The sequence below is a fragment of the Stenella coeruleoalba genome (genome assembly GCF_951394435.1).
Source record: "Stenella coeruleoalba genome assembly, chromosome: 11".
Taxonomy (NCBI): Eukaryota; Metazoa; Chordata; class Mammalia; order Artiodactyla; family Delphinidae; genus Stenella; species Stenella coeruleoalba.
The window spans coordinates 23,054,512-23,068,324 of record NC_137157.1 but is presented as its reverse complement, the minus strand read 5'-3'; the positions used below and the strand labels follow the sequence as shown (position 1 = coordinate 23,068,324).

Here is a 13,813-nt window from a genome sequence, read left to right as displayed (position 1 = left end):
GCATAATGTTATCAGCCAAATCAGGACACTTTTGAGGGTGAAAGGAATGATGCTACTAATAATCAGATAAAGACGAAACTGGGACTGTGGGCTTATGGTAAATGTTTCCATTTATGCATGCCAGCTAACATTTTAACCTTTCTGTGTTTTTGAGCAGAGGACTAAGTCTTTAACTCTCCTGTCAAAAACTAATTTCTAAAAATCAGAAAATTCAGAGACTATGCCAGGCAGGTACTGGGGACAGTGAAGTCTTTTATAGTCCTTCAAATCTCAGCATTCTCATGGGATACTTTGGAAAACACATAGGGTTCCAGTTTAATCAGGAAGGGCAAGAGAGGGAAGAGCGAGGTAGGTGGTAAAGAGGGAGAACTAGAATTTGTTGATCACTTACATGTGCCAGCTACAGGGCTGGGTACCTTCCATATGCAATCAAAATTAATTTCATGACAACTCCGTGATGTGGTTATTATTATACCCATTCTCATAATGAAAAAGAACCCAGGGCTCAGAAAGTTTAAGTTGCCCAAGGTAGCACATCCAGCATTGGGACTAAACTTTGAACCCAGCTCTAGCTAACTCCACTACATCAACCCACCTCTCAGAACTTAAATTTGAGACCTAAAGCACTGAAACATTACAACTAATTTCCTCTAAAGTAAATATGAATAGTGATGGGGCTGTCATTAAAAGTCAAGTTATAGTGGTCATTTCTTCCGTATCATCAGTGTTTCAGCTTATACGGTAGAAATGTAGAAAATGAGCTTAACTGATGCTGCTTCTTGGAGTACTTCTCATGGTCCTTATGTAGGTGAATTTGCCATGTAATTTGAAAATGAGATTTTTGAAGGCAATTACAGGAAAACTTCTGAAGAGTGCAATTAGCCCAGGGAAAAACACCAAATATGCTGAAAAGCATTTGGAATTAATTTCCTATGAGTTGAGTCAAAAGAGAATAATTCCATTGATACCAGATTGGTTAGAGAGGTATGTCAAATTCTGTTTTGACAAATATCATCACAACTCAAATCTCCATTCTCTTTAATGGGATTTGACCTGCATCAAATTCTTCCAAAGCATGTAAGTGGAAAAAAGTAGATTTTGCTGGAAGAGTTTTGCTTTGTTTGTTTGGGCTTTTCCAATTGCTATAGTCTATACTTATTGCCAAATGAAAGGCACTCTGGATCAAAAAGTCATAAGAGCAAAAAAAAAAAAAAAAAAAATTCTTAAAATGAAATCACCTGTAAGACACTTTTCACTGCCCTATGTTAACAAAATTCATTTACAGACTAACATTATTAAAGAATGTCAAAACACATGAAAACAGCATAGAAAATCATACTGCATCTGTGATCTGTTTCATCTCTGCTTCAGATCACAAGGTACATTTTGGACTAAATGTCTTCGGAGGAGCCAAACTGAAGATACTGCCATTGGAAGACCCTTCTGAAACAGAAAGTCTCTTCTTATCCTCAGATCTCTCTTGAAACAAAAGAACTTCCTAATGACATATTTTGGAAAGTCTGAAATTAAAGTTCAGAATTTGTCCTTACTGTACTTAAAATGTGAGAGATGAAGAGATAGAAGAATAGAGTTTGATGAGGAAAGGAACTTTCAGACCTAAATGTTTGGGGTCAGTACATAAATAGAATGGGTAATTTCACTCAATGTAAAAGGAAAACAGATCCTTTTGTCCCAAATAAGTAACTGATGCATCTATTCCAGAACTTGCAGTTCTTCACTTTTAGATCTCAAGGCTGCAATTCAAACCAGTGTTTCAAAATACTTAGGGTCTTTATTCTCCTTCAGTCTCTTCCATTAGCAGAGAACACAATCTTCTTTCATGTTGTGTAGCTGATAACAAAAACTGACTAGCGCAAGAATGCCCCACTGAATTCACAGTCAGCTTTTCAGAGCTTAATTGTATAGAAATAAATGCAACTACTTAACTGTCTCGCTGAATTATGGATTTTAGAAAACTGTTTAATAAGGAGGAAAACACTTAAGACAGCTTCTATTGAATTTTGCAAACACAGAAAACTAACATGAAACAGGAACTGATAACAGACTTTGTTGGGAAAGTTAAATTGTAATTTTATGACCATTTAGAAGCCTAGATATCTTCACAAGGACAAACCACACTATTATCTATATGTTAGTAATCTAGGATTTGTATAATTATATTTTAAATGGTCAAATCCTTCTTTACCTACAACTTTACATTTAAAACTTTTGATACTTCTTTTATTTATTTAGCTCCTGGAATCTACAAAAAATAACAAACCCTCCAAATGTTTGCCACTTCCTCTCCTGCAACTGTTCTATTGTTCAGGAGACTGGATAATCATCAGAATCACTGATTGTAAATTCCTCAGTGGAAGGTAAACCTCTTAAGACCTAAAAGGTATTCATTTTTATTTTATCCAGGGCACTTAGTAAAGCTACAGGCACAAAGCAGGTCCTCAGAAAATCTGTCCTAATTGACTTGAACTTATATAGTAAACCCAAAGACTCACAAGACTTCTTACGTTTATTTGTTATTTTTAAATTGTTTATTCACTTAGATTTGCTGAGAGCTCACCGAATGTCACTCAAGGTGATTAGAGTAAACCAAGCACAGTCTTCACGCTGCAGCAGCTCCCAGCCTAGTGCAAGGGAAAAAAATAAGGAGACAGGAAATCATAATACTGTGTGATAAACACCAAACATGATAGAAGCATGGGAGAGAAGCACCTAACTTACTCAGAGGACTCAGAGCTTTAGAAGAAGATTACGTCTAAGCTGAAACTATAAGCACAAGCACTGAAAAGAGAGGGGCAGTAGATTCTAGGCAGAGGAAAACGCACACTGCAAAGATCAAGGTTCAAGAGAAAAACCATGTATTGGGGAACTTCAAACGATTCAGCATGGCTGGAGTATATGGAGTACGCGGCAGGTAGGGACAAAGACAAGACTGAACTATGAGTTCTTCACTAAAAGTGAAGAATTGCAAGTTCTGGAATAGATGCATCAGTTACTTATTTGGGACAAAAGGATCTTGTTTTCCTTTTACATTGAATGAAATTACCCATTCTATTTATGTACTGACCCCAAACATTTAGGTCTGAAATTTCCTTTCCTCATCAAACTCTATTCTTCTATCTCTTCATCTCTCACATTTTAAGTACAATAAGGACAAATTTTGAACTTTAATTTCAGACTTTCCAAATGCAGCGTGAAGACTGTGCTTGGTTTACTCTAATCACCTTGCATTTATTTCTATACAGTAAATGGGGGGAAACTCTGGAGAGCTTTGGGCACCAGGCTAATTTGTTCTTTTCTTTTTCAGTCCATACCTGTGAGTATTTATTTGTCTCTTGTGCATTTGCCAGTCCACTAGGGTTTGGTTGATTCAGGCTCTACCAGCTGGGCTTGCCTCCCAGTTGCAGGCTGGATTTGGTTCTGTACCACACATCTCTCATGCTCCTTAAATCAGGGGTTAGCAAAGACATGCTCTTCTCATGATGAGAGTCAGGAGCTCATTTTCACTTCTCTTTGGATCACCTGTGCTAAAAACCACTGGCCAAAGCAGTGGTTTAGCCAGACCACTGGCCAAAGCAGTGGTTTAGCCAGACTCAAAATCAAGAGGCCAGGGAGCACATTCCATCCAACTTGAAGGTCAGGGGTAGGGGAGAAAGTGAACATATTTTGAAGCATGATCTGATCTATGAAACTTTTCTACTCCAGGAAGCATTCAATGACTATTCTAATTCTTCTCAGGAAAAATCAAAATCTTTATACCGTTTTTTGGGTTTGTTTTTGTCTGAAGATTTTTTTGTTTTTAATTTTTATAGGAGTATAGTTGATTTACAATGTTGTATTAGTTTCAGGTGTACAGCAAAGTGAATCAGTTATACATATACATGTAGCCACTCGTTTTTGTTTTTTTTTTAGACTCTACTCAATACTCTATAATGGCCTGTATGGGAAAAGAATCTAACTCATTCTTTACATACAACCTTGGAATAAAAATTGTTGATGCTTCTGTGTTCTTTCCCATTGCAAAGCGTTGGGTTTTATCCTAGCCCCCAAAATGATGTCGTTACTAAAGCCAACAGGAACAAAAGAGAATATGCTTTAAAATCGGGGAATATAATTCAGCAGCTATCCTTCCAGATGGTTTTAGCATATGGACACAAACACATTATATACTTCTTTTTCTACTTCCACTCTCTCTTCCTCCCCCCACCCCTTAATCCTCACTAGATTCTGATCCTAAGCATAGAAAGTCATCCTAAGAAAGGGGGGAGGGCATGTAAGGGGAGAGAGGTATAAGAGGATGTTAATTTTGAAAAGGTACTTGTGGCTACATTATACACAGGATTCTACCCTTATGAGCCCCCAAGATATTTTTTTGAATAATTAAATCTATCTGTTCTCTATGCTGCATCCACATAGAACTTTCAGTAAGCTTTTGCCGAACTATAAAAGATAAACACTAACAATATTGCATTTGGTCAAACTGAATATATCCACAATAGGACTTTGCTGTTGAGCAAATAAAATGACCTTTCTGGTGAGCAGCTTAACAAAACATGCAAAACTTAAAAAATTTTCATACCCTTTTATCCCACATTTTTACTTCTAGGAAATTACTCTTAAGGAATGAATAGGGACATGCACAAAGATCTGGCCAAACATCATCATGCTTTGATGATCATCATGATGAACATTAAAATGGCTAAACATCATCAAAAATATTCCCATCACGACCAATTTCTAACTACCAATATAAAGTCACTGAACACAGAATTAGGAAGAGATACACGTATCAGCTTTAACACATCACTGAAAATAAAGTACATGGAGATCTTACTCCCTGTTTTTTGTTTTGGAAATGACACATCTCACACATACATGCACACACACACACACACATGCATACTTCATTTTACTCACAGCCCACTGGTCAGAATTAGTCACGTGGCCTTCCTAACTGCTAGGGTATCCAGAAGGCAAAAGCAGGATATTGGTGAGCACAGCAATATTCTCCACAAAGCCCAATCCTTTGGCATCCTCTTTCATACCTGGCAAATCCATCATATACTTTTTTTTTTTAACATCTTCATTGGAGTATAATTGCTTTACAATGGTGTGTTAGTTTCTGCTGTATAAGAAAGTGAAACAGCTATACGTATATATATATCTCCATATCCTCTCCTTCTTGCGTCTCCTTCCCACCCTCCCTATCCCACCCCTCTAGGTGGTCACAAAGCACCAAGCTGATCTCCCTGTGCTATGTGGCTACTTCCCACTAGCTATCTATTTTACATTTGGTAGTGTATATATGTCACTGCCACTCTCTCACTTCGTCCCAGCTTACCCTTCCCCCTCCCCGTGTCCTCAAGTCCATTCTCTACGTCTGTGTCTTTACTTCTGTCCTGCCCCTAGGTTCTTCAGAACCTTTTTTTTTTTTAGATTCCATATATATGTGTTTGCATATGGTATTTGTTTTCCTCTTTCTGACTTACTTCACTCTGTATGACAGATTCTAGGTCCACCCACCTCACTACAAATAACTCAATTTCGTTTCTTTTTTCCATCATATACTTTTCTCAGGCAAAAATTATTCTCTCCATAAAAGAAACTCTACCACTAGCTTCAAAATAATTATTTGTTCTCACTTATTACATATATGATACACAGATATAAAGAAAAAAAGTAAAATTATTTCTGAGTGATGGGTTTAGGAATTTTTAATTTTCTTTTGATGAATTTGTACTTCCTAACTTTCCATAATAAACACTGATTGCTTTTATAATAATAAAAATATTTTTATGTTTAATATATATGTGTGTGTCTTTCTTGAATAATTCCTGCAAATTCTTCTCATTTTGACTCTAAGATGGGGGAGGCAGAATACATAATCCTTTGGTTACCACTTTTCTGGTCACTCCCTGCAACTGTGGCAATCTTCCTTTATCTTTAGAAATTGCTCTTCCATTTTGCCTTACAAACGTTACTTGGCATTGACTGGCAAAGCTGCTTGGAATCTAGATTTTCTTATAAGTTTCCCTTCCCAGTCCAACACCATAGCTGCCTCCAGATCAATGTGCCTCAGGCAAATCTGATTAATGTCTTCTCGACTCCTCCCATGCCACTAGTTGATGTCAAAAAATGGAAATATGGAAAACATTCAAGGAAAATAGTCTTCCTGATTTCCTCCAATAAATTTTCTGAAGAAGAACACTTTTAAAAAGGTGGTAAGTCAAGTCTTTGATTTTCATTTTCCATCTCATTTCCATGATCTGAAACTTAATCCTCAGAGTACATAAGAAGGTTTTCTCCATCTATGAAAACCCAGAGGTGAGAAGATCACTCAACTGGAAAAAAATACTCTAAGTGAGCATTCTGGTTGAGTGTACTTATAATATCTAAGAATTTTTACAAAGTTATTATAAAATATCAACTATATTCCCTGTGCTATAACTTATAGCACTTACAGCACTTGTGCTGTAACTTATTTATTTTATACCCAGTAGTTTTTACCTCTTAATCCTTCACCTACTTTGCCCCTCCCCCACTTCCTCTCCCCACTGATAACCACTAGTTTGTTCTCTGTATCTGTGAATCTGTTTTTGTTTTACTTGTTCATTTGTTTTGTTTTTTTAGATTTCACGTATAAATAAAAACACACAGTATTTGCCTTTCTCTGTCTGACTTATTTCACTAGGCATAATACCCTCCAGGTCCATCCATGTTGTCACAAATGGCAAAATTTTTATTCTTTTTTATGGCTGAGTAATATTCCATTGTGTATATACACCACATCTTCTTTATCCACTCATTTGTTGATGTGCACTTAGGTTGCTTCCATTTCTTGGCTATGGTAAGTAATGCTACTATGAACATGGGGGTGCATATATCTTTTTATAGAGTATAACGTATAAAAATATCAAATTAGTATGTTGTATACCTGAAACTAATATAATCTTGTAAATCAACTATACTTCAATTTTTTTAAAGAAGCAACTGACAGTTTTCCATAAGCAGTATATGAGTGTCCATTGCTCCAAAGCAATTCTAGTGAGAAGGTAGGGTAGCTAATTGTGGTCTTAATATGTGTTTGTACAATAAGCTACTGATCCTCTGCAATAAATACCAAGTAAATCTTCGTGAAAATGATATTAAAATAATTATCCTGACGTACTACAATAACAGGGTTAACAAGGTTGTCAATCAGTTTCCTATATATATTAATAAACCAGAATATCGTAAAAAAAATCTAAGGCTCTAAATAAGTATAAGGTATTATTACTACATTGTAGTATATCTAATATTCATTTGTACTTAGTATACATGAGTTTTCTAGGAGAGGTTGTTACTTGTGCACAAACTTTTATTTATCTTAGTTTCAGCATAATGCATTTGTTATTGATTGCCTTTAGTATTGGAATAATAAAGATTTACATCTACATTTTTAACCTGAAATAAATTACAATAGCAGTCTCTCTTAATTGTTTACTTGTAATCCAAGTTATCTTTCAAAGTGGATTTTAGAATAGCAAGTTCATAAATCCAAATTATTCTATTAAAGGTAAACAATAAAGCATGAGGACAAATTTATAAACATTTTAGAGGATTTTTGATACAACTTTATTACCACTGCAGTGTTCCCCTACATATCAGGTAACCATATCCCAGCACTGAGTGTTTTGTCAGATAATGGAGGAATATTCATCGAATTGAAAAGGGCTAGGGAACGACATTAGATTACAACTTTTATATACAGGAGAAGTACATCATAGCAATACCTTTTCTTCTTTTTATCTGCTTCCCCTTTCCCTTCAGGCACAAATATAAATGAAAAATGCCTTCTACCTTCAATCAAATGCCAAAGATAAAATGCCGATTGCTTGCTCAACTCCTTACAATGGAGGTATAACAAATGTTAATCTATTTCTGCAGCCAACAGAGAGGGGAAGCTGGAAAGAGGAGAAAGGGATTAGAAGAGCTTTTCTTCGGTGGCATTTTTGAGACTTCAAAATGCTCTTAGAAGCTACTTAACAACAAAATCAATTGATCCCGTTGTTGTGGCAGAATTCTGTTTCAGTATATCACAGCTGAGTGAGGAAACTAAGGTGCTGGAGTGGCAGTAATGCATTGCCCATGGATACTTCCAAAACCTTTTCATTATAGCACTTTAAAGAAACCTTATGAAAATCCTCTGGCCTGCCACAAGACCTGTGTCCCTGGGGGCAGGCCCACCGTGGAGAAAATCAAAGCCCAGATCACCATCTCAGAGGATCTCACATGATTTATTTCTGAAGCTCTAACTCTGCCCAGCCTCTACCCACCTCCCAACCCACGCTCTGGTTTCACCTCCCCTCTGTAGTGGGTGTGTAGGAGACCCTCTCCCTTTCATCATGGGTTCCATGTGGCTCCCTGTTGTGCTGTTATGGTTTCTGGTCTCACCCCTTTGCTTCAGACACCAATGCCCAGCCTTGAATACTAACACCCCCTGGGGAAACCCTGACCCACCACCACCACCACAAATAAAGGTTCATATCCTGCTTAGCTGCTGGAGAAGAGAGGAAGAAGAGAAGGAATTTGAGACAGCATCTTTCCTCCCTCCCTGTGATGGCTAATTTTGTGTCAACTTTACTGGTCCATGGTGCCCAGCTGTTTGCTCACACACCAGTCTAGATGTTGCTATAGAAGTATTATTAAATTAACATTTAAATCAGTAGACATTGAGTAAAGCAGATTGCCCTCCATGGTGTGGGTGGTCTTCATCTAATCAGTTGAAGGCCTGAAAAGACTGAGGTCCCCTGAAGAGGAAGGAATTCTGCCTCTACACTGCCTTCAGACCCAAGACTGCAATATCAACTCCTGCTGGAATTTCCAGTCTGCTGGCCTGTCCTGAAGACTTTAGACTTTTCAACTCCCGCAATTCCATGAGCCGAGTTATATATATATTTCTATTATTTCTGTTTCTCTTATTGGTTCCGCTTCTCTGAAGATCCCTGACTAATACACTTCCCCAGCAGCTTCCCCCTCTTCGTGGGACAGCATATAAGGCCTAAAAAGGTGGACTTGCACACTCAGGATCCTAATCCCCTCAACAAAGGGATCATCCAAACCTTCAGGGTGTAAGTTGTGAAGTCCAATCATGTGACTTTTCTCTGACCAGTTTTTGAGGCCTTTTATACTGACCCACCCCCTAAGGCTTGAAAGGAAATCATTATCAAGAGGACCCTCCCTTCTCGCCCTGTTGCTGCCTCAAACCCAGTGACCAGGGGGCTTTGGCTCCTCTCCCAACCCAGGGGGACACGTTCCTTCTCTCTCTCCTTTTGGTGACTGCTCCTGAGGAGAAACAGCTCTTTCATTTAGTGAAACTCTGTCATCTGAGAGACCAAGAACTAGTGGGTAGGCCACTTCTGGACATGTGTCTGTACCTACCACATACTTCACGATGATTGAGCCTCAAGACAGACTGGGGTTTCCCTCAAGCTTCCAGAAAGGTAAGAGATTCCCAATGGGTGTTATAAGATGAAACTGTACATTATTCCATTTATCTGCCTCTGTGGAACAAGAGTTTGGACAAGAGAACAGACCTAAATTCTACCTTGAGGCTTTTCATTCTTTCTAGCTCTTCAGTTTAAACTCTGAGCTGTTCTCTGCAGGCATAAGTCAAACTCCAGTATCATCTTCTAAATTCCTCACTAGGCACTTAGAGTCAGGACTCTCCAAACCAGGATGAATCTTCCTGATCCACGCCCTTTCCAAGTGACCTTAGTGTGTTTTATCATCACCCTTCATCTTTTGAAAGTCAAAACCAGTTTTTCATATGCTTTCTTCCTTACCATTCTCCATTCTCCCTTCACCATTTTCCCTTTCTTTGTTTAGTCTCTCTCCAGTATTGGATTTGACCTGAGTTATTCCAGCAACTGCATTTTCCTTCTATTTCAAACTTGCTCTACAGACCAAATCTCAACATATTTCTCCGTTCACTATACTCTGGATTTTTTTCTTTTATACTACGAGTTTATGGACACTCTCGGAAAGCTTGAATTACAAGTTGCCGATTGGCTTATCTACTTCATCCGTATTTATTATCTTTACTCACAAAAACAGGGCACCAAAATTCTCTGGGAAATCAGCTCTGCTACTCCCAAAGTATAAGGAAGAAATTGTGTAAGATTCCTGAGAGACTTAAAGTCATCATCATGGTAACTTGGAAATAACCAACTACAACTGCTCCATTGAGGCCAAAGACCCAGCTAACTACCACCGCTTAATTAATCCAAGAAACTCTAACTGAATGCCCAAGTGGGTTGTGAAAATAATCACTAAATAACCAAAAGGTCTTCTAGAAGCCAAGAGCATAGTGCTTGGGCCTGCCTATAAGAACAGATATTGAATTCCTCCCTTCTGGCTTCCTTCATGTTTACTGCAAAGTTGATTACCCCTAAGAAGAAAGGGAAGGAAAAGGATCTCTGAACAGAGGAGCTTTGCCCAAAAATGAGGCTCTCCCTAGACAGTGAGCCACATTTTCTGGAGAAGACACAGAAGCCCATGAACCATGAAACAGAAAGAATGATCTGTAGGTAACTAGTGTCTTGACCCCAAAGGAAGGATATCCTAGGCAACTACCCTGACAAAATGTATGGAAGTGCCCTGACAAGGCTAAAAGTAGAGTTTACTGTCCAGCAATGCAAAACAACTTTTAAGAATACAAGATATAGAGATGGCCTGAGTTCAAATCCTGCTTCCCATTTTACTAGATCTATCATCTTTCTGAGCTTATCAAACTAAGCCTCAGTGTCCCTATCTGTAAAGTGGGAGTAATCATAGGATTGTGGTGAGGATTAAATAACATCATCTAAATTAAGTACTTAATTAAATAAGTTACACATGGTAAATGCTTTTAAAATGTTATGACTGATTATCATATATGAAGGATCCCATTAACAGTTATCCCATGCACCAAGCACTGAATAATTTGGAAAACAATTCACCATTGTAGAAAGACTTGGATTTTGAGATACTCAAGGACCAAAGAAGAAAATGAAAAAACTGAACTGATGCGTAGCATTAGTGTTTTATCCCAAGTAATGGTAAGAAATTTGAGAAATAAAACAGGAATCAGTCCAGGAAGTGAGCAGCTGGTGTTATTAGACAGTGTCAGAGAATGGGTTTTGGATTACTGAATGATTGTTTAAGGTCCCAGAACAACAGACACCTGGCTGGAGATAGGGCTGGTGTATGAGAAAATCTACTGTCTATCAGCAGAATGAATAAACAAAATGGTGGTCTATTCACGTAATAGGATACTATTCACAATAAAAAAGATAATTAAGAACAAAACACACAACACATGGACGAATTGCAAATATGCCATGAGTGAAAGAAGCCAATTACAGAAGTATATACTGCATGATTCCATTTTTATGAAGTTCTAGAAGAGACAAAACTAATCTAATGATGACAGAAAACCAAACAGTGGTTGTCTCTGTGATGGGGTGGGAGGGGAGGGATTGACAGGAAGAGGCAATCTGGGGAGCGATGGAAATGTTCTATATCTTGTTTTGGTGGTGATTTATCAAAATTCATTGAACTGAACTATGTGTTTTTTTACTGTATCTTAATTATCACTCAAGAACAGTACAGTGAGAGCAAAATAAACACATTTCAGATTAACAGAGACTGAGAGTTTAGCATTCACAGGCCCTCTTTGAAAAATGTACTAAAGGATATTCCTCATAAAGAAGAAAATTAAATGAAGAAATGAAAAATGAGAGCAAAGAAGCAAAGAAACTGGGGAAGCATCAACTGTATAAAAGAATGCCAAAAATATTCACTAATCTTATGTGTGTGTGTCTCAAAAGGTAGAATTAAATACTATACAATAATAACACGAAAGGCAGGAGCTATTGCTTTTTCATGAAAAGAGCACAGATATTGATTAAATTTAGACTTTTTAGGTCAAGTATGCATACAAAAAAGGAAAGATAGTGCCTAAGAAGGTATAACAATGTACAACTTGTGGAGTGGAAGGGGATGTGGAAAGGCACACAGAGATAAAGAATGCTCAATGAATCTAACAGACACAACCAAACACATAACGCAAACACACACACACACACACACACACACACACACGAGAGAGAGAGAGAGAGAGAGAGAGAGAGAGAGAGAGAATGAAAAAAATCAAAGAAATATTGTAGTCATAAAGTACCAAATAAAATGGTGGAAATAGAGACATCAGTAAGGACAAAAAACGTACACACACTAAACTCATCAGTCTTAGATTGATTTTGAAACATGTATACTCTCCAATTACATACTGCTTCCAGGAGACACACCTAAACATAATGCCAAAAAGATTAAAAGTAGAGAGGTGCAAAATTATACAATGGGCAAATACTAATGAAAGTAAAATTGATATAGTCATATTAAATCAGACAAATATATATTTACAGGAGAAAACATGTGATGAAAAATATTACTATGTAGTGATAAAGTGAACAAGTTTTCTGAAGGGTATAATAATCTTGAACCTGTATAATAACATAGCTTCAACATATATAAAGCAAAAACAAAACACTCACAAGGAGAAATGAACAAATCCACAATCATTAGGGGAAGATTTTAACATCTTGCGCTAACTGCTGTATAAAAAGTTAATAAACTTTCCCAAATGCACTGCAATGTATACCCTACACCAAAAATTAAAGAATACATTGTATTTTCAATTACACATGAATGAAGTACCAAAATTTGACTGGGTACTTGCCTACAAAGCAAGATTCAATAAATTCAAAACATTCTGTAGCATACAGACCACATTTTGTGACCAAAGTACTATAATATTAGAAATCAGTAGTTCAAAAATAAAACTCAAAACCATTTTAGAAAATTCTAAAATATCTCATAAATCATTTATAAGACCAGGAATAAATCATAAAGAAAATTATCACTATGCAGACCTGAATGGCAATAAAAGTACTACATACCAAAATTGACGTATGCAACTATCAATACTCAGTACTTAGGGGCAATTGTAGTCTTAAATGCATATATTAGATAAGAAGAAAAATCAAATTCAAAAAATTAGAAAATGAAAAGTAGTAAACCCATATGAAGGAGCAGTAGAAAGGAAACAAAAACTAGAAGGGCAGAAATTTATCGTGTAGAAACAAAACAACAAAACAAAGAGGGTCAACAGAACCAAAGCCTGGGCCTTTGCAAAGACAGAAAAGACACCAATCCTCTGGCAAGACTGAATAAGAAAAAGAACTAAGGTACAAATTAGCCTTATTAAACATGAAAAAAGATACATAACTACAGATATATTCAAAATTTAAAGCATCTTAAGAGAATGCTTGAACAACCTGATGCCAATAAACTTGAAACCTAGAAAGGCATGCATTGTTCAAAAAAAAAATGCTTGAATCACCAAACTCTCTCATAAAAAACATAGAAAACCTGAACAGACTTACGATTATTAAAGTTGAATCTGTAATTAAAAACCTATGGGCTTCCCTGGTGGTGCAGTGGTTGAGAGTCCGCCTGCCGATGCAGGGGGTGCGGGTTCGTTCCCCAGTCCGGGAGGATCCCACGTGCCGCGGAGCAGCTGGGCCTGTGGGCCGTGGCCACTGGGCCTGTGCGTCCGGAGCCTGTGCTCTGCGGCGGAAGGGGCCACAGCGGTGAGAGGCCCGCGTACCGCAAAAAAAAAAAAAAAAAACCTATGTTCTCCCCACTCTCCAGAAAAAAAAGGGCACAATGATTGTACAGGTAGATGCCAAACCTGCAAGGAAAAAATATTTCCTAA

The 13,813-nt window shown here is 37.4% G+C and overlaps 1 long non-coding RNA gene across 10 annotated transcripts in view; it reads right to left on the bottom strand.

Moving 5' to 3' along the window:
• The window catches only part of LOC307193759, a 681,048-nt gene that overhangs the window by 505,088 nt on the left and 162,147 nt on the right, over positions 1–13,813 (bottom strand). The window contains exon 4 of one of the 10 annotated variants that reach the window (XR_013830398.1): positions 2,579–2,642. The exons of the other annotated variants lie outside the window; for them this stretch is intronic. This is a non-coding gene — a long non-coding RNA (uncharacterized lncRNA). The remainder of the gene's footprint in view (positions 1–2,578; positions 2,643–13,813) is intronic. 10 annotated transcript variants of the gene reach the window in all.